Source organism: Balaenoptera ricei, chromosome 16, assembly GCF_028023285.1.
Source record: "Balaenoptera ricei isolate mBalRic1 chromosome 16, mBalRic1.hap2, whole genome shotgun sequence".
Classification (NCBI taxonomy): domain Eukaryota; kingdom Metazoa; phylum Chordata; class Mammalia; order Artiodactyla; family Balaenopteridae; genus Balaenoptera; species Balaenoptera ricei.
This window is the reverse complement of record NC_082654.1, coordinates 42,076,850-42,104,070: the sequence shown is the minus strand read 5'-3', so window position 1 is coordinate 42,104,070 and position 27,221 is coordinate 42,076,850. Positions and strand designations below refer to the sequence as shown.

Below are 27,221 nucleotides of genomic sequence, written 5' to 3'. Positions count from 1 at the left end.
AATAAAACAAAACAAAGGACTGAAGAAGTGAATGACTCATATTCTTAGAGATTTAATTAAAAAGAGATTCCATGTCTAAAGTTAAGGGCACTATTTTATCCTGTAGAAAAATCAAATGCCATTTTGAATGTAATTCTTTTTCATTCATCCACTCATTTATTTATTCTAATGATATTTATTGAGCACCTAACAAGTGATAAATAATGTAATAAATACTGTGTATTAGTCATTGAGTATATTACAGTGAAGTAGATGGACATGATCTCTGACCTCAAAGGGATTATATCAATACTACAGAACTCAGGCAAGCAATCACACAATTACAATAGAGCCTGCCCAATATTATGGAAGGGAAATAACAAGGCACTAAGAAGGTGCCAAGAGTTGAATAATGGAGAGGTAGAAGTCCAGAATTGGAGTAGGGGGAAAAGACATGGAATAAAAAGTTAGTAGATGGAATTAGCAAAGAGGATACAAGGGACAGGCAGAAAAATTCTAAGCCTGAGGTAGATCTGTTACTTGAAACTTTGATTTGTGTGTGTGTGTGTGTGTGTGTGTGTGTGTGTGTGTGTGTGTGTATGGGGGGGAGAGGGAGAGAGAGAGAGAGAGATGGAGAGATGGCAAATGTTGATGATTTGAGCAGGTTCATATTTGAACAAATAACTCTCCATTTAAGCATGGAAACTGGATTGTATAAGATCAGTTAAGAGGCTATTGCAGGGACTTCCCTGGTGGTCCAGTGGTAACGAATCCACCTTGCAATGCAGGGGACGCAGGTTCGATCCCTCATCAGGGAACTAAGATCCCACATGCCGCGGGGCAACTAAGTCCATGCTCCACAACTACTGAGCTCGCGTGCCTCAACTAGAGCCCGCGGGCCACAAACTACAGAGCCCACCCTCCCTGGAACCCGCGAGCCACAACTAGAGAGAAAATAACCCACGTACCACAACTAGAGAGAAGCCCGGGCATGGCAACGAAGATCCCGCATGCCACAACTAAGACCCAATGCAGCCCCAAATAAATAAAATTAATTAATTTTAAAAAAGGCAAGTTCATTAATAAAAAAAAAAAGAGGTTTCAGTAACTTCTGAAGGAGATAATGGGAGACTAAAAAGTATGGTAGAGGTGATGGTGATGGAAAGTATACACTAACAAATGTTTAGGAAGTATGTGTTACAGAACTCAGTAATTAATTGGATATGGGAAGTTAGGAAGAGAAATGTATCAAGAATGGCTCCAGGTTTCCCTGCTGGTACAACTGAGTGGGGGACAGTGCCCTTCACAGATATGGAATACATGAAGATTGAATTATCTGGGTAGACAATAAAGAGGTCAATGTCCCAGAAGTCTGTTTTTGATTTTTTTTTTTGTAATGTATGTCTGGGAGTAAATAAATATATGAGTTGATGATAAATATTTGGGAGATATAAATGGCAAATAAGTCATGGAAATGGATAAAATTACAATGAGATTCCCTTTTGAGATAGAATAAGTAGTCGAAGAATTGAAAGGGAAGAACTTCAAGGGATTTCAAAATTTTGAAAAAGGAATACTTTTCTGAAATTTTGACTGGAAATCTTTTCAGACCAGACGCAAAAATAGAAAAGCAGACAAATCTACAAGAGCAAAGGCTTCAGGCAATTCTAAGTTAATCATAAAGATAATACAAACTTAGTCTGCATAAACTGATGCATTCTCTCTCAAAGCAATTGCAGCTGTAAGGACCTAAAAAGTGAGCTTGATTAGGAAAAAATTATTTTCAAATTGGTGGTTATATTATAAATGGGTAGTTATATATAAATTTGTAGTTATTATATCTATAATATACTCTCTTATAATTAGAAATTTTAAATTTCCAAGTTTAAATTTAAATATTACACCTCAGACATTCTTTCAAACCCTCAAGAAGAGCCTTAAAAGAAATAAATACAGTGGAATGAAGGTTGGTTGAGAAAACTCCTCTGTAATTTTCTATCACAAAGCTCATTATCTGAAGGACACTGAAGCTTAGTCCTCACTATAGAACTGTTTGTCACAAGATTACATTCTTACATATATACACTACCAAACGTAAAATAGCTAGCTAGTGGGAAGCAGCCACATAGCACAGGGAGATCAGCTTGGTGCTTTGTGACCACCTAGAGGGGTGGGATAGGGAGGGTGGGAGGGAGGGAGATGCAAGAGGGAAGAGATATGGGGACATATGTATATGTATAACTGATTCACTTTGTTATAAAGCAGAAACTAACACACCACTGTAAAGCAATTATACTCCAATAAAGATGTTAAAAAAAAAAATTACATTCTTAACCTTGTAACTAAAACAAGTTAAATTGTAACAGGTGCTCTTGCTCCAGGTGGTGGCAGAGGGCTGGATTTATGATGTACTATTTTCTCTTCTTTTTACAAGCTTTGTTACAGGAATTAGGTGTTAGAATTTTATGGCCTCATATGTCCCCTGAAAGATAACACTAAACTGCATACCTTTGGCCTTCTCCATGTTCTGTGATTTTGCTGAATTGTCATTGTGATTCTTCCCTTTACAAGGTAGCTCAGCAGCCAATGACAAGGGAGAAAAAGGTACCAAAAATGTCATTTATAATTGATAAGTGGCCAAAGACAGGCAGTCCAGGCCTCTATTTCTCAGCAGTCAGTTTTCTCAGGTTGGTTTCTCATCCTTTAAACAGTCATTAAAATGAAAACAAAACAAAGCTCTGAAGTAATTCATGAAGAAATTAATGTTATTGTTACAGAGTCCAAGTTCCTACTGTTCTTCGAATGACAGGCCAATAAATCGAGAGGTGTTCAGGTAAGAAATTGTGCCTTTATTTGGAAATCCAGCAGATGGAGAATATGGCAGACTACCATCTACCTCAAGTTAGAATACAAGCTTCTTTTATACTCAAAGGGGAGGGTGCGTAGCTGGTTATTGCAAACTTCTTGGTGCTGTCCAAACCCCAGAGGGGATGTGATAATCCTTTGTTCTTGCACCTGTCTGACTACATCTGGTCAGGATGTTTCTGTAAACCCCAAACAAGATAAATGTTATTTTCTGTTCTGCAACTTTTATCTCTCTCTATGTAAAGGAAAAGTGTTATACCTTTACAGGTCAGAGCCTTGAGAAAGTGCCATTATGTATAGTCAGGCTATAGGCAACATTCTTTTCAAAGATGCAGAGCCAGCATAACTAAGCACAGGCAACAGAGCACAAAGGTTAGAGCTAAAGGAATAGATCCGATATGGTTTGTTCTTCTTTGTTACACCATTAGGAGGTGTGATTATTTTTCTTGATTCACAGAACTTGTCAGGTAGATAATCAGTTAATTTAACCTCTGAGTCACATAAAGAAACAGGGATAATTCCCTCACAGTTCCCATGCATTTGTGATATCATCAGCTATTATTTTAAAAAATAGGTGGGTCCTATCAACATTAACAAAAATTTATCGTGTGCTTCTTATACCAGGCACTAATGATATAAAGAGTTCAAAAGGTATAGTTCTGCTGTCCCAATGTATTTGATATTATGCAGAGATGCTGTCTGAGAACTGGAGTACAAACAAAATTACTGTCTTCAGTGGCAGGATTCGTGATGAAGATGTAAAATTCAGATTCTCCAGAGTTGTGGAAACATGTATTTTGTGTGACAACTCCATATTATATGTGCAATAGACAGCCACCTGCTTTAGTTGTTTGGGGCATTCAACTGTTCGGTGTTAAGAAGCTGGCCCAGATGATAGCCGAAGGGCCCTTTCAGCCTTTAGATTCTTTGATTCATTGCTGTCAAGATGCACCCCTACCCCAAAGCTACTTTCTGTTTATCCATGTTTTGTCATTCTAGAATGAAAATGATTCAGATCGTACTTTTTGCATTCCAAGTAAACATGGGCAAATGCAATCTTACAACACCACACTACTTAAATTGCTAAAGAAAACACTGACAAATCAGCCATTTAAAATAACACACCACTAAAGATTGAGGTTGAGAGGAAAAATGATATGAAATTGAATTACTTTGAGATCCCTCTGCTTTGAAAATTGGCTCCAGAAAGAGTTGAAAATGGCAATTAAAGTCTAAGGAGGTTTTAGGTGGTCTTTTCCCTACAATAAAAAAAATTCATCCAAGTCATTCTGATATCAATGATTTCTTCTAATGAATCCGTAAGCTGCAAAGTAGAGGCAAAGTGGCTCTTGGTTATCTTTAGCCAAAACTGCATACATAAAATAAATCAGAGCAATACATTTGATTTAAAAGATTCAAAGATGAACTGGAATATTTAATATTTAGTCTTTGTTATTCCCTGACCAGAAAGAAGAAAAAGAATCAGAGAAAGCCTATGAATAAAATATGTAAAGATCTTAAATGAAATTTAATATCCCTTTTTCCCATTCATCTTACAGCAAATGCAAAATTTATCTCAATGCTCCATGGGTTGCTTTATCTTTTAAAGTAAGTGCATAAAATCATCATCTTTCAGGTGTTATTTTGGTATGTCTTTTAATAAGTTCTAATTAAGTCTTTGTTTAAAATTAGTAGACAAAAATAAACTGCAAAACTTTACTCAAAACAAACAAAAAAAACAATAAACACCGAAGCTCATTTGAATGGTCTTTTATGAAAGGGGTCTTTTTTTTCTCCTCAAGACCTGTCATTTTTCAAAGTTCTAAGATCAAAATTCCATAGAAAAGAGAACTTCCTTAAGTCACCCTGAGGCAAACTTACACCTAAGAGACCCGTTTCTTTCACTTTATTGTTTTCTGTTGTATCTTCCATAATTGATATTTACCAGCCTTGCCTCTCTCTCTTTCTGTCTCTCAATTGATGACAGATGATTGATTGATAGGTAGATAGATAGATAATTTTCTTCTAGATATTAAGCACCTCTCTTAACCCCACACTCCTAGATCTTATCTGGGAATTGCTTAAAGATATTATCCAAGCATGACATTTTTCTTCTAATTATTTTTAGAAAAATAAACTTCTCCTACTTTACAGAGTACAAAATAAAAATGGGATTAAACATAGAGTTGTCAAATAACAGATATCATGAACATATTTCTGTTCCCTCCACATGAAATATTATCTTCCTCTTCTGGTACTATCCCTTGGTCCAACACCATTTAGGTATCAGCTGAAATGTAATTTCCCTTGTATAGTCTTCCTCACTCCTAGACACAGTTAGCAAAATACTCTAATAATACAATGTAATATTTCCCTTGTGGCATTTATTATAGTTGATTGTCATTGCTTGTTTAATCTCATTTCTTTAGCAATAGTCTGAGCAAAGAAAGAGAGTCTGTCTACAATGATGGACGTATACTTATCATGCCTTGTTCAATAAATATTTTCTGAAAAAAATGAGCAAATGAATAAACATGAAGACTACTGATAGTCTGGTAAAACAATCAGAACATTGTTACACTAATGAAAAGCAATGTCTGGTTACTTAACCAACTGACACATTTAACAAACATTTTAAAAACATGAACTGGAAACCACTAGGTTTTTAGCATCACATGTATGTGACTTTAACAGAATGGGCGGTTACTGAAACGTTTAATCATTGTTACAAGTCATTGCTAGTACAGAGAGCCTCTCATGTAGTTTGCTTTATATTTCTAAGTTTTCATCTCTCTCCGGGCTTCCTCAAATCAGAAGAACCGAATATGGAAATAATTGCTTTTTACAAAAAGGGTCCTTGCGAACTCTAACATATTTAAAATTTTATGAACCCTTTTGAGAATTTCTGGATTCCATAAAAATGGGCATTCACATGGCATTTTGCTTACATTTTCAGAGTATTAGTAGACCTCTTTAATCTGTATCATATAATGAACATAGACTGGCCATTTAAAAAGGTGAGGACAATCTTGAACTGAGGACATTTTAAACCTTAATTAGAAAACAAAACACCTTAGCTTTATACCTTGACCCCATTAGGAAAATCCCTGGTAAGGACTGCAAAGTAAGCCATTACCCCAGTTAACTGACTATCAAACTTATAGGAGAAAGAACCCCTGTACTGTGTCTATAAGAACATTCTAATGCAAATTATAAATTGTGTCTGCATGATTAGAATAAAGATGTTAATGATGATTATGGTTTACCAGCAAAACCCAATTATCTGGACCAGACAAACCACTATATTTGACAGCTGGCTTACACTGAAATTCAGATTGTAAACCATTGACAAGAGAAGTGTATCTATATTCAGGGCAAACTTTTCGAAACCCTTGAACAAGACTTCATTTTTATATTTCCCAGGATTCCTCCTCTGACTGATAGAAGGATGCTCTTGGGAGAGAATGTTTCTATGACTTCAAGTACTTCAAATTATGGAATTATTAATAGATACTTAATAATTTTCATGTATTCATGAGTTTACCTTGTTAGGATACATGTCTATGTTGACATGTAACACATGACATGACACATGAGCAATGAATTCTATAAGTTTATGCCATGGTACAATATCATTAAACTCCTTAAACTTACTATTTCTTCTCCTTACACTTACTATTTTTAATTTAACTTGTCCCACAAGTTTAGCATGCTGTGATTCTGTAAATTAGCAAAGCAAGTAAGCTGTTATAAAGTCACCCAGCTGGAAGGGAATTTAGTTTTTCCAGCTCCTTTATTGAGTGCCTCTAAGGGCAAAGGACAATAAATTTGTATTTATTCTGATTTACTGAAGACAGAACTTAAAACAGCTACGGGAGAAATCTCTTTTAATACACATACTTTATCTTTAAAAAATTATACCTATGTTGCATTTTATTGTATAAATCTATTGAAGCTTCAGAGTGATCAAGACAGACAAAATACCTAGTAAACTAAAAATTTGTTTGAGCACATGAATAATTTTGCATTTTTAAAACCAATATGTAATAATCACATTCAGCACATATTTAGAGGAGAAACTGAGTTCTTCTTGGGGCAAAAGTAGAGAAAGAGGGACTCTCATCATAGGACTCAGAATGAGGGTTACTTTCTTGTATCCAGAGCATTTAGTTCTGTATCCAAACTTTAACGTCTTCACTAGGCAAAGTAAAAACTGTATATGATCAACAAATGGAGACTCATCATACTGGAAGACAATTTAGCTCCCATCTCTTCTCACACAAGCATGCCCTTTGGTTCAGCCAGGCCTTTGTATCTGAGGATTCTGCATCCACGGATTCAACCAACTGTGGATCAAAACCATTCACAAAAAAATATTCACAAAATTCCAAAAAGAAAAATTTGAATTTCTGCATGCCGGCAACTATTTACATTGTTAAATGTGAGTGATATTGTGATATTAATAGAGCCACTCCAGCTCAGGTATGAATGGTGTGTTTTGTCCCATTCTTCTTGTAAGCTATTACATATGTGTGTGTGTGTGTGTGTGTGTGTGTGTGTGTGTATGTAGTGAGTTTCTTATAGACTACATATAGTTTGGTATTACTTTATTATACAATCTGAGAGTGTCTTTTAAATCATGTGTATAGATAATTTGCACTTAAAGTGATTATCGATATGTTTGGATTTAGGTCTATGTTATTCTTTGTTTTACTTGTTCCATTATTTTGTAATTAGTTCATTTCCCCTTCCAGCCTTCTTCTGGGTTATTGAAACCTTTTTTAGTATCCCATATTAATGTATCTATTGTGTTTTGGTTATATTTCTTTGGACACTCGCAAATGAATTTAAGAAAGAATGTCAGGTCTCAGGCTTCTGGCCAGCCTTTGCCACACTGGCTACTGTGGTCCTGACCTAGAATTTCTAATGTCACAGCCATCTTCCTGTCCCAGTTGTTAGCTTGGCTATTTAATCACTTGTTCACAGCCTGATCTGATTTTATACGGGGCCACCAGAACAACTGCGCCACCTATAGAGCCAGAGTTGAAATCCACCATGGAAATGAGAAACACGGCACTTTTGTGCTTCAGCTAAAGCCCCACAGTTCAGTCAGAAGCAGACTGCACTTGAAGAAAGTGACCTACTGGCCAGGTGTGGTACCTAAGAAAGAACCTATTCTGTGGCACTCATTGGTAAACAAGAAAAATAACCCAAAGACACTATTGAAGGCCAATGTAAGTGAAATGAGGTATACTACTCAGCAGAAGTGAAGGAAGGCTACCAGAGAATTGAGTAATAATTTTGGAATGGAAATATCTGAAGAGAATTTGGACATGTTAGAAGAAACTGACCATTTGAGAAAATGTTTAGCATGAAAAATCAAAGCCTCATAACATGTTAAAATGTACTTATTTTTAATTAAAAATACATGATATATAGTAGTGTGTAATGGCCTACATGGGAAAAGAATTTAAAAAAGAGTGGATATATGTATATCTATAACTGATTCAGTTTGCTGTACAGCAGAAACTAACATAACACTGTTAATCAAGTATACTCCAATAAAAATTAATTTAAAAAAATATGATAAAACATATGATCAGCATATAATATAACCCTGAGCACCAAAATCCTGGTTTTCCAGAATTTTCTTAGAGAATGTAATTATTACTATTTTTTTGTTGTTGGAAACCCTCCTGATAACAAGGAGATTTTATCACCTGTGTGAACATTAAACTGGGAAATGTTTCAAAATATCTCAAAAAAATTAAAGAAATTTATGGTGTAAGTTTAGATTACAAGTAGATGATCAAAGAGTAAGGACAGCTTTTGGAGAAGCCAGATCAAAAATATTCACTGAAAGAAAGTGTCTAGGCTTAAGTAAACACTAAAGAGTCTTGAAAAAACAAAAATTCTAGTGCAAAATCCCCAAATTTGGGAACAAAGAAAATAGTATAAATAATTGAAAGATGGAATCCAATGGAAATATTACAAGTTTTATGGAGGATATTATTAAACTTTCAGAGGGAAAAGAGTCCTACATGAAGCTAACCCAAGGACAGGAAAACTCAAGTATGTCGTCTGTTCAACACTGCAACACAAGTAGGAGGCTTAACTACCACCACCTTCAGAAAACCATAGCTGTTCTACAAAAACAGATTCCAAAAAGAATTTGGAGAGGGAAAAGCAAAACATACCAAAAGTTAAAATGCAGTAGAACAAAATTCAAGAACTAGAGAAAAAATTACAAAAAAACCCCCAGTTAAATCCTAATAAAACTCTTCTATTTTAAAAAGATAGTCTGGGCATAGTCTTTATGAGATTTTACTTAGGCTTTCACCTTGAGTATGGGGTCTGACTTCTAATCTTCGAGTGTACATACATAGATACATATACCTCACAATTTCAACTCTAAAGTTTGCTGTTTCAGTAAAAAAAGAAAGTATTCATCGCACATGAAGACCACTTCAAACTTCAGAATCTTATAGATTTAGCTACTTATTATAATTTATATCCTGTACCTCATATAAACAGAATGATTTAATTATAATAATTACACTTATAAATATATGTTTTGTGTAATATATTTAAATTTTTATTGCCTTAAAAATTATTGCAAATGATATATTTAACTCAGAAATTGAAGTTGTTTCTTTGAACATTAAATAAAGCTACATAGTTTCTAATATATCTGTTGAAAAATCTTTTGCATTAAAGATGCAGATTTGATTTGTTATGCATACCTCAGATTAGTGGTTGTAATCTCATTTTCCAGCCAACAAATAATCTGAACTGTTGTATTTACTATAGATAAATTACCCTCTGTTCTTCTCTTAAAAATACATTACAAAAAAAAGGTAGCTGTCTTCTGAACCATAATCATTTGCTGCTGAAAGTTAGTGTACAAAGCCTCAAATGGTGAAAAGGTAGACATAAAAAGCAAATGATCCTTTAATCACTTCATTGTAAATGTTTACAAGAAAAGTATCGCAGGCCTGATGTGTGAACTTCTTGTTCCCTTTACTGCAATCTCCAGCAAAATTATTGTTAAATGCTTTGCTAAACTGCCCCATTTATAAAACATGTTCTTATATTACTGACATTTCTTAGTTTGATGGAGCTATGCATCCCCGGATATGTGTTGAAACAGAGCCTATCCATGTTACTATAGCTATTTGACCAGGTCATCAAATAATTTGTGTCCTAAATACTACATCTAAGGGAATGTGCTTCTTTGAGCTTTTCTGAGTCAGGCGACAGAATAAGAAAATGGCAAAGTTGAAAATAATCTTTGAGCTACTTAAGGGTATAGATAATACTATCTGTTGTACACATTCATGTTAGAATAAGTAAACAAAAGCAAGCCCATCCAAAGAGAATTGTAGGTATTAAAGTTTAACTTGGACCTCTAGCAAATGTATCAAATTCTGCAAATCAATACTTGTAACCATACTTTTTCCCATATTAAGAATTATCAAGTCATGGTAAGATTTTATGGTAAGCAAGTGACTAGTGTCAATCACAACTCCTGAGCAATGAGAATTTACTATTGTAGAGACAAAATGATAGCATGGTTAAACATATGTACCCTGAAGTCAGACTTCTGGGGTTGAATCCCTAGTCCACCATTAAAAAAATAGTGTAAATACTGGGGAATTACTTAAACTTCATGTGTCTCATTTCATCATCTATACAATGAGGATAATAATAACTGCCTCATGGTGTTGTTATGAGGCTTATATATGTTAATACATTTTAAAAAAGCAGTTTGGCATCATCTTTGATGTTAAAAAAGTCATGGGATTGGTTCCCCTCCAAGTGAGCGTAACAGAGAGAAATACCAAATACAGACTGTCAAATGTAGAGTACATTTGATATTTGGCCTTAAAAAATACTAGATATCATTATCTGTTGCTCTCATATTTCTCACTCAACTCACCTTATAAAATAGCTAATAATTATTTAGTATATATTAATACTAGACACAATTGAATGTTCTACATGTGTTACTTCCTTTAAAATTCAATCTTTTAAGAAAATAATAATTATTCCCATTTTCTAAATAAGGACACTGAAACTTTAAAAATTTAAATCACCTTAAAGATGACTTTTAAGTTGCAGTCCAACAAGTTCAGCGTAATTTGTAAATTCTCTAGTTTAACCAGTAGATCAGCTACTGATAATCTGAGGCTTAGTTTGAAGCTAATGAAAAGTTATCCCAGGACTGCTGGGAAAGTCAGAGAATGCCTGTTCCAGTTCATGCTATGGATGCTCCCAGCCTTGGTCTGGAACCCTTGCATTTTCTAGGTTAATCTAGGTTGTTAAAAAATAAATAAATAAATAAAACTCTTCTCTATTGATCTTCAATAATGTCTCTTCAAAATACTTGGGGTGAAGAAGCAGAATAAATTCTGAAAGAAATAATAAAAGGTAATCTTGTTGGAAAATGCAGGTCTTAATTACACATCAAAAAGAAACTTTCAGAATAAAATATTATTAGGTTTTATATCTGAAAGATGGACTACTGTAGTTACTTCTTATTGTCAGAGCGACCACTGGCTTTTTATTTATAGCAACCGTGGCCATCATCCCCTTTTGGAATTCACCTAAATTCATTCCCCCTTCCAGTGTCAGCCTGCATCCAATAATTGATCCACGTGGGAATACAAATGCTTGACTCTCTTCCCTATCTGGGACAGCTTTGAAGGGTTATTCCATCTTAAAGATTATTCATCTGTAGCACTGGCTCAGACTTCCACAGAAACATGATCACTGCTTTACTTCATCCTCTGCCCAATCTTTCCTTCGTTTCCCTTCTGCAGATGTTAGTCTTAAAAACACTTCTAATAGATCTTCTGCATGCTAATCTTTATCTCAGAATCTGTTTCCCAGGGATCCCACCTGACTAGAGCAAGCTTATTAGTAGAGTATATTTTTTCTCTAAGCAAAGCTTTCACCAAACAAGCTCTATTATCAAATATTTTATGCACCATGAGTGAAATGGTATAAATTTGGAGCTGTACTTCATTGAAATACATTTTTTTGTTTCATTTTGATTTTCAGTGGTTTTTTTTTTTTTTAATATGTCAAACTGGCTTAATTGGCTGCCTATGCTCCTTTCACTTTTTGGAACACTGAAGACTGTTTCTGCTTATAATTTTTGCAAAGGCCAGATGATCTGACTTTCTTCATAAATTATTTTCTTCATACTTTCTAACTTTGGATTCAGTCATCCATAAAACAGAGAGTTTTGAAATAAATCTTGTGGTTATATAGTAGAGAGATTTGGATAGACAATATTCACATCTCCTATCTCATACAGAAATATTTTGATATTGCAAATCCAATTTAGTTTATAATTCTTTTTATTTGGAATTTCCATCATATATAAATCTGTGCCTTTTGGCAGATGCTGAAATGTATTTCTTGCTTTTGAATTTGTGTTTAGCTATAAAAAATCCCTTGTGGTCTGATCTTTCCTAATTCTTAACAACTTATTCCCACTATTATATTCCCTAGCCACCACAGCAAGAAGAATTTGTTTTTACCCATTTTAAAAATTTCAGGGTAAGAAGAAACAGAATTGGATTTTAATAGCTCAACATAAGCAGAAGGCGAAGGCAAAATCTTCTGATCTTCTAATATGAAGGCTAATTATGTGGAAGGTGATGGCCAGATGTCCTCTCTTCCCTTTAGGCACAGAACAAGAGTAATTAGGTTTAAGTTTAACATGGGGGATTCAGCAAATCACACTCAGAAAATCATCAAGCAGCCAGGCTATTCTTAGAGATGACTGCATTGAAACTTCACAAAAAGAGAACAACCAACCCTTTGCTGCAAACCCTTATTTAAAGTAGATCCTACATTCAATGTAAGACAAAATGAAAAAGAATTGATGTTTAGGAAAATGTGTGTGGGTTGTTGAGTAAAAGTGTTACTAGGAATTTCTAAGTATTATTCATGAAACATCACATTGGTTCAAATTTTAATGAATCATGTATTTATTGAATTATTATTTATTCAGTTTTATACTAGGGAAAGGAGTAGAAATACTTTAGATTTTTTTGACACTGTAATGTTCAATTTCAGGGCTTATTTGAAAATCAAATCATGGAGCCTAAATTATCTTCTTCATATATGAAACCAAAGAAACTGTTGTCTAGAAACAATATGAGAAAATATTGACAGATGTGACTATATATTTATTTTAAACTGTGATGATGATATTAAATATATAACACCTAAAGGGCTAAAATCAATGATAAACAATGAGTTAGTACTGATACAAAATCAATACAGAATACCCAATAGAAAAATTGGCAAAAAAAAAAAAGAAAAAACAGGTAAATCACTTGACAAATTGGTAAATTTCTAGGTAATATAAAAATGTACTTGGGAGAAAATATTTGCAAATGAAGAGACCAACAAGGGATTAATCTCCAAAATATACAAACAGCTCATGCAGCTCAATATCAAAAAAACAAACAACCCAATCAAAACCTCGGCAGAAGACCTAAATAGACATTTCTCCAAAGAAGATATATAGATGGCCAAAAAGCATATGAAAAGATGCTCAGCATCATTAATATTAGAGAAATGTAAATCAAAACAACAGTGAGGTATTATCTCACACCAGTCAGAATGGCCGTCATCAAGAATCCACAAACAATAAATGCTGGAGAAGATGTGGAGAAAACAGAACCCTCTCGCTCTGTTGGTGGGAATGGAAATTGGTACAACCATTACGGAGAACAGTATGGAGGTTCCTTAATAAACTAAATAGAGAACTACCATATGATCTAGCAATCCCACTCCTGGGCGTGTATCTGGAGAAAATCATAATTTGAAAAGATATATGCACTCCAATGTTCACTGCAGCACTATTTACAATAGCCAAGACATGGAAGCAACCTAAATGTCCATTGATAGAGGAGTGGATAAAGAAGAGGTGGTATATATACACAATGGAATATTCCTCAGCCATAAAGAAGAATGGAATAATGCCATTTGCAGCAACATGGATGGACCTAGAGATTGTCATACTGAGTGAAGTAAGTCAGACAGCGAAAGACAAATATCATATGATACAACTTATATGAGGAATCTAAAAAAATGAAAAAATGAACTTACTTACAAAACAGAAATAGAGTCACATATGGAGAAAACAAACTTATGGTTACTAGGGGAGAATGGGGGGAGTAAATTGGGAAACTGAGATTGACATATACACACTACTATATATAAAATATATAACTAATAAGGACCTACTGAATAGCACAGGGAACTCTACTCAATACTCTGTAACGACTTACATGGGAAAAGAATCTAAAAAAGAGTGGATAGGGAGAGACATTCAAGATGGCAGAAGAGTAAGACGTGGAGATCACCTTCCTCCCCACAAATACATCAAAAATACATCTGCATGTGGAACAACTCCTACAGAACACCTACTGAACGCTGTCAGAAGACCTCAGTCTTCCCAAAAGGCAAGAAGCTGCCCAAGTACCTGGGTAGGGCAAAAGAAAAAAGAAAAAAACAGAGACAAAAGAATAGGGACGGGACCTGCACCACTGGGAGGGAGCTGTGAAGGAGGAAAGCTTTCCACACACTAGGAAGCCCCTTCGCTGGCAGAGACTGCGGGTGGCGGAGGGGGGAAGCTTTGGAGCCACGGAGGAGAGCACAGCCACAGGGGTGCGGAGGGCAAAGTGCAGAGATTCCTGCACAGAGGATGGGTGTCAACCAGCACTCACCAGCCTGAGAGACCTGTCTGCTCACCCGCCTGGATGGGTGTGGGCTGGGAGTTGAGGCTCCGGCTTCTTTGGAGGTAAGACCCCAGGGAGAGGACTGGGGTTGGCTGCATGAACACAGCCTGAAGGGGGCTAGTGCACCACGGCTAGCTGGGAGGCAGTCCAGGAAAAAGTCTGGAACTGTCTAAGAGGCAAGAGACTATTGTTTTGGGGTGCGCAAGGAGAGGGGATTCAGAGCACCGACTAAACGGCTCCAGAGATGGGCACAAGCCACAGCTATCAGCGCGGACATCAGAGACGGGCATGAGACGTTAAGGCTGCTGCTGCAGCCACCAGGAAGCCTGTGTGCAAGCACAGGTCACTAGCCACACCTCCCCTTCTGGGAGCCTGTGCAGCCTGCCACTGGCAGGGTCCCGTGATCCAGGGACAACTTCCCTGGGAGAACACACGGTGCACCTCAGGCTGTTGCAATGTCATGCTGGCCTCTGCTGCTGCAGGCTTGCCCCGCATTCCATACCCCTCCCTCCCCCTGGCCTGAGTGAGCCAGAGCCCCATAATCAGCTGCTACTTTAACTCTGTCCTATCAGGGTGAAGAACAGACGCCCTCAGGAGACCTACACGCAGAGGCAGGGCCAAATCCAAAGCTAAACCCCAGGAGCTGTGCAAACAAAGAAGAGAAAGGGAAATTTCTCCCAGCAGCCTCAGGAGCAGTGGATTAAATCTCCACAATCAACTTGATGTACCCTGCATCTTTGGAATACCTGAATAAACAATGAATCATCCCAAAATTGAGGCGGTGGACTTTGGGAGCAATGATATATATATATATTTTTCCTTTTACTCTTTTGGGGAGTGTGTATGTGTATGCATTTTTGTGTGATTTTGTCTGTATAGCTTTGCTTTTAACATTTGTCCTAGGGCTCTGTCTGTCCATTTTTCTTTTTTTTTTAGTATAGTTTTTAGTGCTTGTTATCACTGGTGGATTTGTTTTTTGGTTTGATTGTTCTCTTCTTTCTTTCTTTCTATTTTTTTCTGTTTTTATTATTTTTTAATTGTTTTTATTTTTAATAATTATTTTTTATTTTAATAACTTTATATTATTTTATTTTTTCTTTCTTTCTTTTTTTCTTTTTTTCTCCCCTTTCTTCTGAGCCGTGTGGCTGACAGGGTCTTGGTGCTCAGGCCAGGTGTCAGGCCTGTGCCTCTGAGGTGGGAGAGCCGAGTTCAGACCACCTGGCTCCACGTAATATCAAATGGCGAAAGCTCTCCCAGAGATCTCCATCTCAACACTAAGACCCAGCTTCACTCAATGACGAGCAAGCTACAGTGCTGGACACCCTATGCCAAACAACTAGCAAGACAGGAACACAGCCCCATCCATTAGCACAGAGGCTGCCTAAAATCATAATAAGGTCACAGACACACCAAAACACACAACAGGACGTGGTTCTGCCTAACAGAAAGAAAATATCCAGCCTCATCCACCACAACACATGTACTAGTCCCCTCCACCAGGAAGCCTACACAACCCACTGAACCAACCTAAGCCACTGGGGGCAGACACCAAAAACAACGGGAACTACAAACCTGCAGCCTGCGAAAAGTAGACCCCAAACCCAGTAAGTTAAGCAAAATGAGAAGACGGAAACACACAGCAGATGAAGGAGCAAGGTAAAAACCCACCAGACCAAACAAATGACGAGGAAATAGGCATTCTACCTGAAAAAGAATTCAGAGTAATGATAGTAAAGGTGATCTAAAATCTTGGAAATAGAATGGAGAAAATACAAGAAACGTTTAACAAGGACCCAGAAGAACTAAAGAGCAAATAAAGAATGATGAACAACACAATAAATGAAATCAAAAATTCTCTGGAAGGAATCAAGAGCAGAATAACTGAGGCAGAAGAACGGATAAATGACCTGGAAGATAAAATAGTGGAAATAACTACTGTAGAGCAGAATAAAGAAAAAGAAATGAAAAGAATTGAGGACAGTTTCAGAGACCACTGGGACAACATTAAACGCACCAACATTCGAATTATAGGGGTCTCAGAAGAAGAATAGAAAAAGAAAGGGACTGAGAAAATATTTGAAGAGATTATAGCTGAAAACTTCCCTAATATGGGAAAGGATATAGTTAATCAAGTCCAGGAAGCACAGAGAGTCCCATACAGGATAAATCCAAGGAGAAACATGCCAAGAACATATTAATCAAATGATCAAAAATTAAATACAAAGAAAAAATATTAAAAGCAGCAAGGGAAAAGAAACCCAAAAAACATACAAGGGAATCCCCATAAGGTTAACAGCTGAACTTTCAGCAGAAACGCAAGCCAGAAGGGAGAGGCAGGACATATTTAAAGGGATGAAAGGGAAAAATCTACAACCAACATTACTCTACCCAGCAAGGATCTCATTTAGATTCAACGGAGAAATTAAAACCTTTACAGACAAGCAAAAGCTAAGAGAATTCAGCACCACCAAACCAGCTTTACAACAAATGCTAAAGGAACTTCTCTAGGCAGGAAACACAAGAGAAGGAAAAGACCTACAATAACAAGCCCAAAATAATTAAGAAAATGGTACTAGGAACATACATATCGATAACTACCTTAAATGTAAATGGATTAAATGCTCCAACCAAAAGATATAGGCCGGATGAATGGATACAAAAACAAGACCCATATATATGCTGTCTACAAGAGACCCACTTCAGACCTAGGGACACATACACACTGAAAGTGAGGGGATGGAAAAAGATATTCCATGCAAATGGAAATCAGAAGAAAGCTGGAGTAGGAATTCTCATATCAGACAAAATAGACTTTAAAATAAAGACTATTACAAGAGACAAAGGACACTACATAATGACCAAGGAATCAGTCCAAGAAGAAGATATAACAATTGTAAATATCTATGCACCCAACATAGGAGCACCACAATACATAAGGCAAATGTTAACAGCCATAAAAGGGGAAATCGACAGTAACACAATCATAGTCGGGGACTTTAACATGCCACTTTCACCAATGGACACATCATCCAAAATGAAAATAAATAAGGAAGCACAAGCTTTAAATGATACATTAAACAAGATGGACTTAATTGATATTTATAGGACATTCCATCCAAAAACAACAGAATAAAATTTCTTCTCAAGTGCTCATGGAACATTCTCCAGAATAGATCATATCTTTGGTCACAAATGAAGCCTTGGTAAATTTAAGAAAATTGAAATCATATCAAGTATCTTTTCTGACCACAACGCTATGAGACTAGATATCAATTACAGGAAAAAATCTGTAAAAAATACAAACACATGGAGGCTAAACAATACATTACTTAATAACCAAGAGATCACTGAAGAAGAAAAAGAGGAAAACAAAAAGTACTTAGAAACAAATGACAATGAAAACAAGATGACCCAAAACCTATGGGATGCAGCAAAAGCAGTTCTAAGAGGGAAGTTTATAGCAATACAATCCGACCTCAAGAAACAAGAAAGATCTCAAATAAACAGTCTAACCTTACACTTAAAGCAATTAGAGAAAGAAGAACAAAGAAACCCCAAAGTTTGCAGAAGGAAAGAAATCAAAACGATCAGATCAGAAATAAATGCAAAAGAAATGAAGGAAACAATAGCAAAGATCAATATAACTAAAAGCTGGTTCTTTGAGAAGATAAACAGAATTGATAAACCATTAACCAGGCTCATCAAGAAAAAAAGGGAGAAAACTCAAATCAATAGAAATAGAAATGAAAAAGGAGAAGTAACAACTGACACTAAAGAAATACAAAGGATCATGAGAGATTATTACAAGCAACTATATGCCAATAAAATGGACAATCTGGAAGAAATTCTTAGAAAAGCACAACCTTCCGAGACTGAACCAGGAAGAAATAGAATATATAAACAGACCAATCACAAGCACTGAAATTGAGACTGTGATTAAAAATCTTCCAACAAACAAAAGCCCAGGACCAGATGGCTTCACAGGTGAATTCTATCAAACATTTAGAGAAGAGCTAACACCTATCCTTCTCAAACTCTTCCAAAATAGAGCAGAGGGAGACTCTCAAACTCATTCTACGAGGCCACCATCGCCCTGATACCAAAACCAGAAAAAGATGGCACAAAAAAAGAAAACTACAGGCCAATATCACTGATGAACATAGATGCAGAAATCCTCAACAAGATACTAGCAAACAGAATCCAACAGCACATTAAAAGGATCATACACCATGATGAAGTGGGGTTTATCCCAGGGATGCAAGGATTCTTCAATATATGCAAATCATTCAGTGTGATACACCATAATAACAAATTGAAGGAAAAAACCATATGATCACCTCAATAGATGCAGAAAAAACTTTTGACAAAATTCAACACCCATTTATGATAAAATCCCTCCAGAAAGTAGGCATAGAGGGAACTTATCTCAACATAATAAAGACCATATATGACAAACCAATAGCCAACAATGTTCTCAATGGTGAAAAACTGAAACCATTTCCTCTAAGATCAGGAACAACACAAGGTGGCCCACTCTCAACACTATTATTCAACATAGTTTTGGAAGTTTTAGCCACAGCAATCAGAGAAGACAAAGAAATAAAAGGAATCCAAATTGGAAAAGAAGAAGTAAAGCTGTCACTGTTTGCAGATGACATGATACTATACATAGAGAATCCTAAACCTGCAACCAGAAAACTACTAGAGCTAATCAATGAATTTGGTAAAGTGGCAAGATACAAAGTTAATGCACAGAAATCTCTTGCATTCCTATACACTAATGATGAAAAAGCTGAAAGAGAAATTAAGGAGACACTCCCATTTACCATTGCAACAAAAAGAATAAAATACCTAGGAATAAACCTACCTAAGGAGACAAAGGACCTGTAGGCAGAAAACTATAAGATACTGATGAAAGAAATTAAAAACAGATGGAGAGATATACCATGTTCTTGGATTGAAAGAATCAACATTGTGAAAATGACTATACTACCCAAAGCAATCTACAGATTCAGTGTAATTCCTATCAAACTACCAATGGCATTTTTCACAGAAGTAGAACAAAAAATTTCACAATTTGTATGGAAACACGAAAGACCCTGAAGAGCCAAAGCAATATTGAGAAAGAAAAATGGAGCTGTAGGAATCAGGCTCCTGGACTTCAGACTATACTACAAAGCTACAGTAATCAAGACAGTATGGTACTGGCAGAAAAACAGAAATGTATATCAATGGAACAGGATAGAAGCCCAGAGATAAACCCACACACATATGGTCACCTTATGTTTGATAAGGTAAGAAAATACAATGGAGAAAAGATAGCCTCTTCAATAAGTGGTGCTGGGAAAACTGGACAGCTACAAGTAAAAGAATGAAATTAGAACACTCCCTAACACCATACATAAAATTGAACTCAAAATGGATTAAGGAACTAAGTGGAAGGCCAGACACTATAAAACTCTTAGAGGAAAACATAGGCAGAACACTCTATGACATAAATCACAGCAAGATCCTTTTTGACCCACCTCCTAGAGAAATGGAAATGAAAACAAAAATAAACAAATGGTACCTAATGAAACTTAAAAGCTTTCACAGCAAAGGAAACCGTAAACAAGACAAAAAGACAACCCTCAGAATGGGAGAAAATATTTGCAAATGAAGCAACTGACAAAGGATTAATCTCTAAAATTTATAATCTACTCATGCAGCTCAATATCAAAAAAAACAAACAACCCAATCCAAAAGTGGGCAGAAGACCTAAATAGACATTTCTCCAAAGAAGATATACAGATTGCCAACAAACACATGAAAGAATGCTCAATGTCAATAATTATTAGAGAAATGCAAATCAAAACTACAATGAGGTATCACTTCACACCGGTCAGAATGGCCATCATCAAAAAATCTACAAACCATAAATGCTGGAGAGGGTGTGGAGTAAAAGGAACCCTCTTGCACTGTTGGTTGGAATGTAAATTGATACAGCCAATATGGGGAACAGTATGGAGGTTCCTTAAAAAACTAAAAATAGAACTACCATATGACCCAGCAATCCCACTACTGGGCATATACCCTGAGAAAACCATAATTCAAAAAGAGTTATGTACCACAATGTTCATTGCAGCTCTCTTTACAATAGCCAGGACATGGAAGCAACCTAAGTGTCCATCGACAGATGAATGGATAAAGAAGATGTGGCACATATATACAATGGAACATTACTCAGCCATAAAGAGAAACGAAATTGAGTTATTTGTAGTGAGGTGGATGGACCTAGAGACTGTCATACAGAGTGAAGTAAGTCAGAAAGAGAACAACATATACTGTATTCTAACACATATATGTGGAATCTAAAGAAAAAAAAAAAGGTTCTGAAGAACCTAGGGGCAGGACAGGAATAAAGATGCAGATGTAGAGAATGGACTTGAGGACATGGGGAGGGGGAAGGGTAAGCCGGGACGAAGTGAGAGAGTGTCATGGACTTATATATACTACCAAATTTAACATAGATAGCTAGGGGGAAGCAGCCGCATAGCACAGGGAGATCAGCTCAGTGCTTTGTGACCACCTAGAGGGGTGGGATAGGGAGGGTGGGAGGGAGACGCAAGAGGGAGGATATATGGGGATATCTGTATATGTATAGCTGATTCACTTTGTTATACCACAGAAACTAACACAACATTTTAAAGCAATTATACTCCAATAAAGATGCTTAAAAAAGAAAAAAAAAGAAGAACATCCCATGGGGGGGGAAAAAAAAAGACTGGATATATGTATATGTATAACTGATTCACTTTGCTGTGCAGCAGAAACTAACACAACATTGTAAATCAACTATCCTCCAATGAAAATTATTTTTTAAAAAGTACTATAATCATTATGAATAAAACTTTACTAATGAAAATTACTTTATTGTTCTGTAGTTGTCAATCTGATAAAGTTTAAAAATTATTTAGATAAATCAAATGCAGTATATACAATAGAGTATTATTCAGCTTTAAAAAGGAAAGAAATCCTGTTACTTTCTACAACATGTATACATCTTGGACATTATACTAAGTAAAATAAGTCAGTCACAATAAGACAAATATTGAATGATTCCACTTATTTGAAGTATCTAAAGCAGTCAAATTCACAGAAAGAGAAAGAAAAATGGCGGACCAGGGACTGGGAAAAGGGGGATATAGGGAGTTATTAAATGGTACAGATTTCATTTTTGCAAAATAAAAAAGTTCTGGAGATCTGTTGTTTAACAATGTGAATATACTTAACACTACTGAACTGTACACTTAAAACCAGTTAAGATGGTGAATTTTTTGCTATGTTTTTTACCTTAATTAAAAAATTTTTAAAACACACAAAAACTTAAGATTACCTAACAGAGGTGAGAATTTTGGAAAATAGATATTTTCTTTCATTTTAGGTTTGCAACTTGATATAGTATTTTAAAATTTCAATTAGGTAATATCATTTGAAATTTGTATTCCATTTTGAGTAGAAATTCTACTTTTAGAATTTATCACATATCATTTCTTACAAAAGCAAAACAAAGTATAAACTTTTATTTGTAAAAATAATCTCATTATACATATATTTGTAAAATAAGTTTAGCTGATACAACAGATAACCCCCAAATTTCAATAAAGGTTAATTTCTCAATTCCATAAATCCAATTGGTTATTCCCAATCAGCATTAGAGAAATCTGTTCCAGTCACACAGAGACCCAGCCTGATGAATACTCTACCATATTAAAACACGTGGCTTCAACGGTCATTTTCAGCTGACAGAAAAATAAGAAGGACAGTGTAGATTTGGGGCATAGGATATTTATATGGTCCAAGCCTAGATATGGTGTACCTTCCTGCTACATCAAAGCATGTCCATGGTGCAGCAGCATTAGCTGCCCCCCAGGGTTTTCATAAATTCAGTTGTGAAAGCTTCATTCCAGGCCTACTGAATCAGACTCTGCATTTTAATATGATCTCTATATTAATATTGCATACCAACAATTCATATTAACTTTTGAGAAGCAATGGTTTAGACAAGGGATAGGCAAAGTTGCTGGCCACATAGGGCCTGCTACACTACAAAAGATTAATATCTTTAGGGATTAGTATAAGGGAAAGGATATGGAGAACTTCACAGATTATTTTCTCTATTTCTGTTTCAATGGTCATCTTATTTTTCATATTCAAGTCTTTGTTTTAAAAGCACAAGAAATTAATATCTTGCCATCTTAGTATTCATCTTGATCCCTGATAACAGAATAATCTGTAGTATATCTGGATATATAAGATTTTAGCTCATGGAGATACTCTCAATCTCTCTGTGCTCACCTTTAGATAATTCTATCCAGAGAAAAACAATATTCCCACTTAATAATATTAGATAAATTCTATGTGGAATTAAGCTAAGCCATAATGAAAAGTATTCTAGAAAAAAAGAGAAAAAAAATATTCCAACTAGACAGTAAATTTGCTTATGTGACCACTTTAAAAGATTATGAACATGTTGACAAGTTAATGTCATCATCTTTAAATTGGACATACACGCACACACACAGACACACACATATATTCACACACATCTTGTTTTCCTATAGTTCATAGAAGTTTTGAATAATCATACTTTTCCAAAGATGAATTTAATGAAGATGGCTGACAAAATGTTATAATGACACTTTGAACCAGCAAGTTCTTTTTGGTAATGCTATCATATCTGAAGCATATCACATTTAAATATTAATTTTCACAACCAAATTATAAATGAACGTCTTTCCTAAGTCCATAGGGAACAAACAGAAAACAGTATTAGAGCTCCCCCTGCTCTCATGTGGCAGCTGCAGCTAACATTCATGGGCCAATACCATTTTACAGAAACAAACAGTTGAACTCCGAGTTTAATACCTGGAATAATTAGAAGACTTCTACATTTTAAGTTTTAAATATCCTTCTTTTTTTTTTTTTTTTCCTGAAAACAAAATTTATATATACACACACACATATATATATATATGATTCCAACTTAGCATTCTTACAGACCAAAGATTCCTTTCGGAAGTATTTCCCCCAGATACTTAGCTGTCAAATTTTAAACTTCAAGAACTAAGAAAAATTGGAATATAATCTCAACTGTGGATGCTGCTCCGCAGACTGAGAAAGGGATGGGAGGATGCTCAAAGATAAAGAGCTACTCTTACAAGTGCAGCAAAGAAAGTAGAAAACAGAATTTAAAACAGCAATATCCTTTGGAAAGACAATAGAAAGCTCAAGTTCAGTCTCCATGGAATGGTCGTGGTCTCTGACTTTTTTAAGGTCCCGGCCACTATGACAGAAGACACATCTCATTTCAGAAATTCCTGCTCTGAACCACACTTAGCTAGCAAGTCACAAGACAGGCTCCCTAGCAGCAAAGCCCTGGACTACGTCAGCCTTACCAGTCCTGCACACTGCTCATCACCACATGTCATTCACTAAAGAATAATAACCCAGGCTATTTTTCCTCAGTGGGTTAAAAATCTCAAAGAACAAAGGCAGAGGAAAAGCTCTAAAAATTCACAGAAATGTATCATAAACGCAGATGGCCAGAAAATAATGGCAATAAACAGAGGAGTGTATTTGAGGATAGGATTTACCTCTTTTGGCCAAACCATGTATGGAGAGGGCAATGTGCTTAGGGCCCAGGCATTTCAGCCCACACTCCTTCAGCAAGCCAAGAGTATTCTGATACTGTTAAGTCATAGGCAACACTTCAAGGTAAATATCCTTCTTTTTTAATCTGTAATATATAGTTGGTTAATTTTTTTAAAACATTAAATAGAGAGTCCTTTTTTCTTGAAGGTTTTACCAAAAAAAAAAAAAAAAATGTTGCACAGCTATTTCTCTAAAGTGTTTGAATTTTTTTAAGGAGCCTATTTTTTTTTTTTTTGGAAAAGAATGCTTGAGAATATTTTACATCAAGTAAAATCCTAGAATTTTAGCTCTGAAAGAGACCTGGGAGTTCAACTCTTTTAAAATTTTATTCCCCAGTGAAAAATCAGAGAAGAAAGCACTTGCTAAAGTTCATACAGCCAGTTTGTAGCAGAATCTGGATTAGGACCCAGGTTGATGTCCAGTCCATAGGATGTGTTCCACTGTTCCACACTTCCTTGCCATTATTTATTAGAGTACTTAGTTGAATTTGTTGGACTAAAGTTTTTTTGTTTTCCAACATTTCAAGAAAGAACTCTTGCAACAAACACAACTCCTTTATTAATTAACACACCCATATACAGTGGGTATTTTTACTTAAACAAAGACTAGGATGATTCTAAGTTTGACTATAATGGCCATGAGACATTAGTTTATATAATAAAAATTACTGAATTGATTTTTGGTCAAAGTGAATATTTTATGTAACTGCCTGACTATTTTTGTAAGTGGTTACCCCCACTGCCTGTCCATGTGGAAGAAAAACCAATGATCAATAAATTTAGAAAATTCAAACTATAAGGACTACTCTATTTCAGTTTCCCACTTCACCCACAATTTTCTAAGGAATTCAGCTTCAAGTCAGAATTGCCATTTATTTCTACAATAATTTTAGTTGCACATGTTGACTTCTGAAAAATATCTTATAGAAAAATAAATAAAAGTGATTCGCCATAGGGCATAAGGACCAACACAATTCTTTCCTGGTACATTTTAAATGCTTCACCAATTCTAGACAGTAATAAGGTAGTAAAACCTTACTACAGGAAGAGAGTAAAGGGTATCATATCAAAGACTTTTCAGGTTTTCTTTTTTTCTTTTTGTATAGAGGTAGTTGTTTGGAATCATTAGGAAAGACTCATTTTAGGATAAAGAGTATATATGTGTATGTGAACAGTCAATATGTGGGGTTTTTTGTAAATATCATTTCCTCATCCCAGGTTTTATGACAACATAAAACAGTAGACTTGTAAAAAAAAAAATTTAATCCCATCATGATATCTGGATCTGTGAAAGGCTTTCTTTATAATGGAAGATCTATTTTGAGTGGTAAAGTTTGTATGTTTACAAAGCATTTAACCAGCAGTGTCAGGGAAATGGAATAAAAGATTTCTAGATGAAACCTGCATAGGTAAGAGTGTGATTGTATTCAAGATGATGAAGCTGACAGTATATAAGAAAGTAAGGGAAATGGAATAAAAGATTTCTAGATGAAACCTGCATAGTAAGAGTGTGATTGTATTCAAGATGATGAAGCTGACAGAGTATGAGAAAGTAGTTATTCGCCAACAAAGAAATTATATTATCAGCAAAGAAGAGAAACTGAAGAATCTGAAATAAATTGATCCATAATGTTTGGTCTCCTTGGAAAACACTAGTTACTTGGGAAGATACAGTAATCATATCTTCAGTTCAATATTAAATAATGGAATGAAAACTTGTGAAAAGGGACAGTAGTTTTTTGTTCAAAAGAATAGGTTCTACTAAAGCAGTTTGGACAAAGAAAATTGAGGAGGTAATTTCTTTTAAAAAAAAGAGCAGGAAGCCATTGAAAACATGCAGAAAGTGACCCTAACCAAACCTGTCAGTTATTAGTACAGAGAATATCAAAATAGGGGTCGTGGGATATGTTCTATGGGAAAATATTAAAAATAAAGCCAAGAAAATATATCTGGAACAATTAATTTTTAAAGCTTAAATTCAATTTGAAACATAAACCATGCATATTCCTCTTGGGTAGCTTTCCCAGGGCTAAGACTAGCTTCTCAATGAACTCATGACAAGTAAGCAAAAGTGACTTCAAGCAGCTGAGCATCTAGTCTTAAGCTTCAATTTTAAATGAGGGTCTCTTGAGCCAGGACAAGATTTGGTCAATTTCTTTTAACAGTGCCTTTGTTTGAACATACTGATTAGCAGGTGATCTAGTGAAAGAAGACATTTAGAAAAGGCTGTTTTGCTAATGTTCCCAGAGTAATAAAGAGATCAAAGGGCTACAAATCTCATTGGGAATTCTATTCACTTACAACTGCTATTCTAATTTAATCATCTTGTCCTTAAGAGGAGAGGGGTCAAGTGAGTTTCTGAAGATTTGGTACTTAGCTAAAGGTGTAAACTTGTGCTAAAATCTATTTTTTCTTTTGAATAATTAAGTCTCCCTTTTTAATACCAGAAGGTTTTTATCTCTGATATGATCATGGGCAATAATTTTTCAGTTAACTAAAAAGCAAGTTAACCTAGAAAATAACAAATCTCAATTCATAAATACTTTAAACATTTTATTTTAAATTTAAACAAACACACACAAACATACTATTTGATGTACTGCCAAGGCCATCCTAGGGCTGTTAAGTCTCCAGTTGGAATGCTATATTATTTTACATTAACTAGGGTCACTCATCATTTATAAATTAGTTTTTTGTTTTTTTTTTTTTTTTAAGTGGAGTGAGAAGTTAAAGATTATTGAAAAGCAATCTGAGGACAGAATCATCTAGAACTTTGTTTCTCCTTTGACATCTTCCCTGAGGGCTGGGACAAGCGCTACTGCCTGGACAGCCTGGACCAGGACTGCTTCGACACCATCCACTTCTTTGAGAACAAGACCAGCCCCGGTGGGAACGACTTTGAGATCTACACAGACCCCTGGAC

At 35.5% G+C, this 27,221-nt stretch overlaps 1 long non-coding RNA gene across 1 annotated transcript in view; it reads right to left on the bottom strand.

Moving 5' to 3' along the window:
* Window positions 1-27,221, bottom strand: part of LOC132350211 (uncharacterized) — a 403,110-nt gene that overhangs the window by 256,789 nt on the left and 119,100 nt on the right. The gene's annotated exons all lie outside the window — the stretch shown is intronic.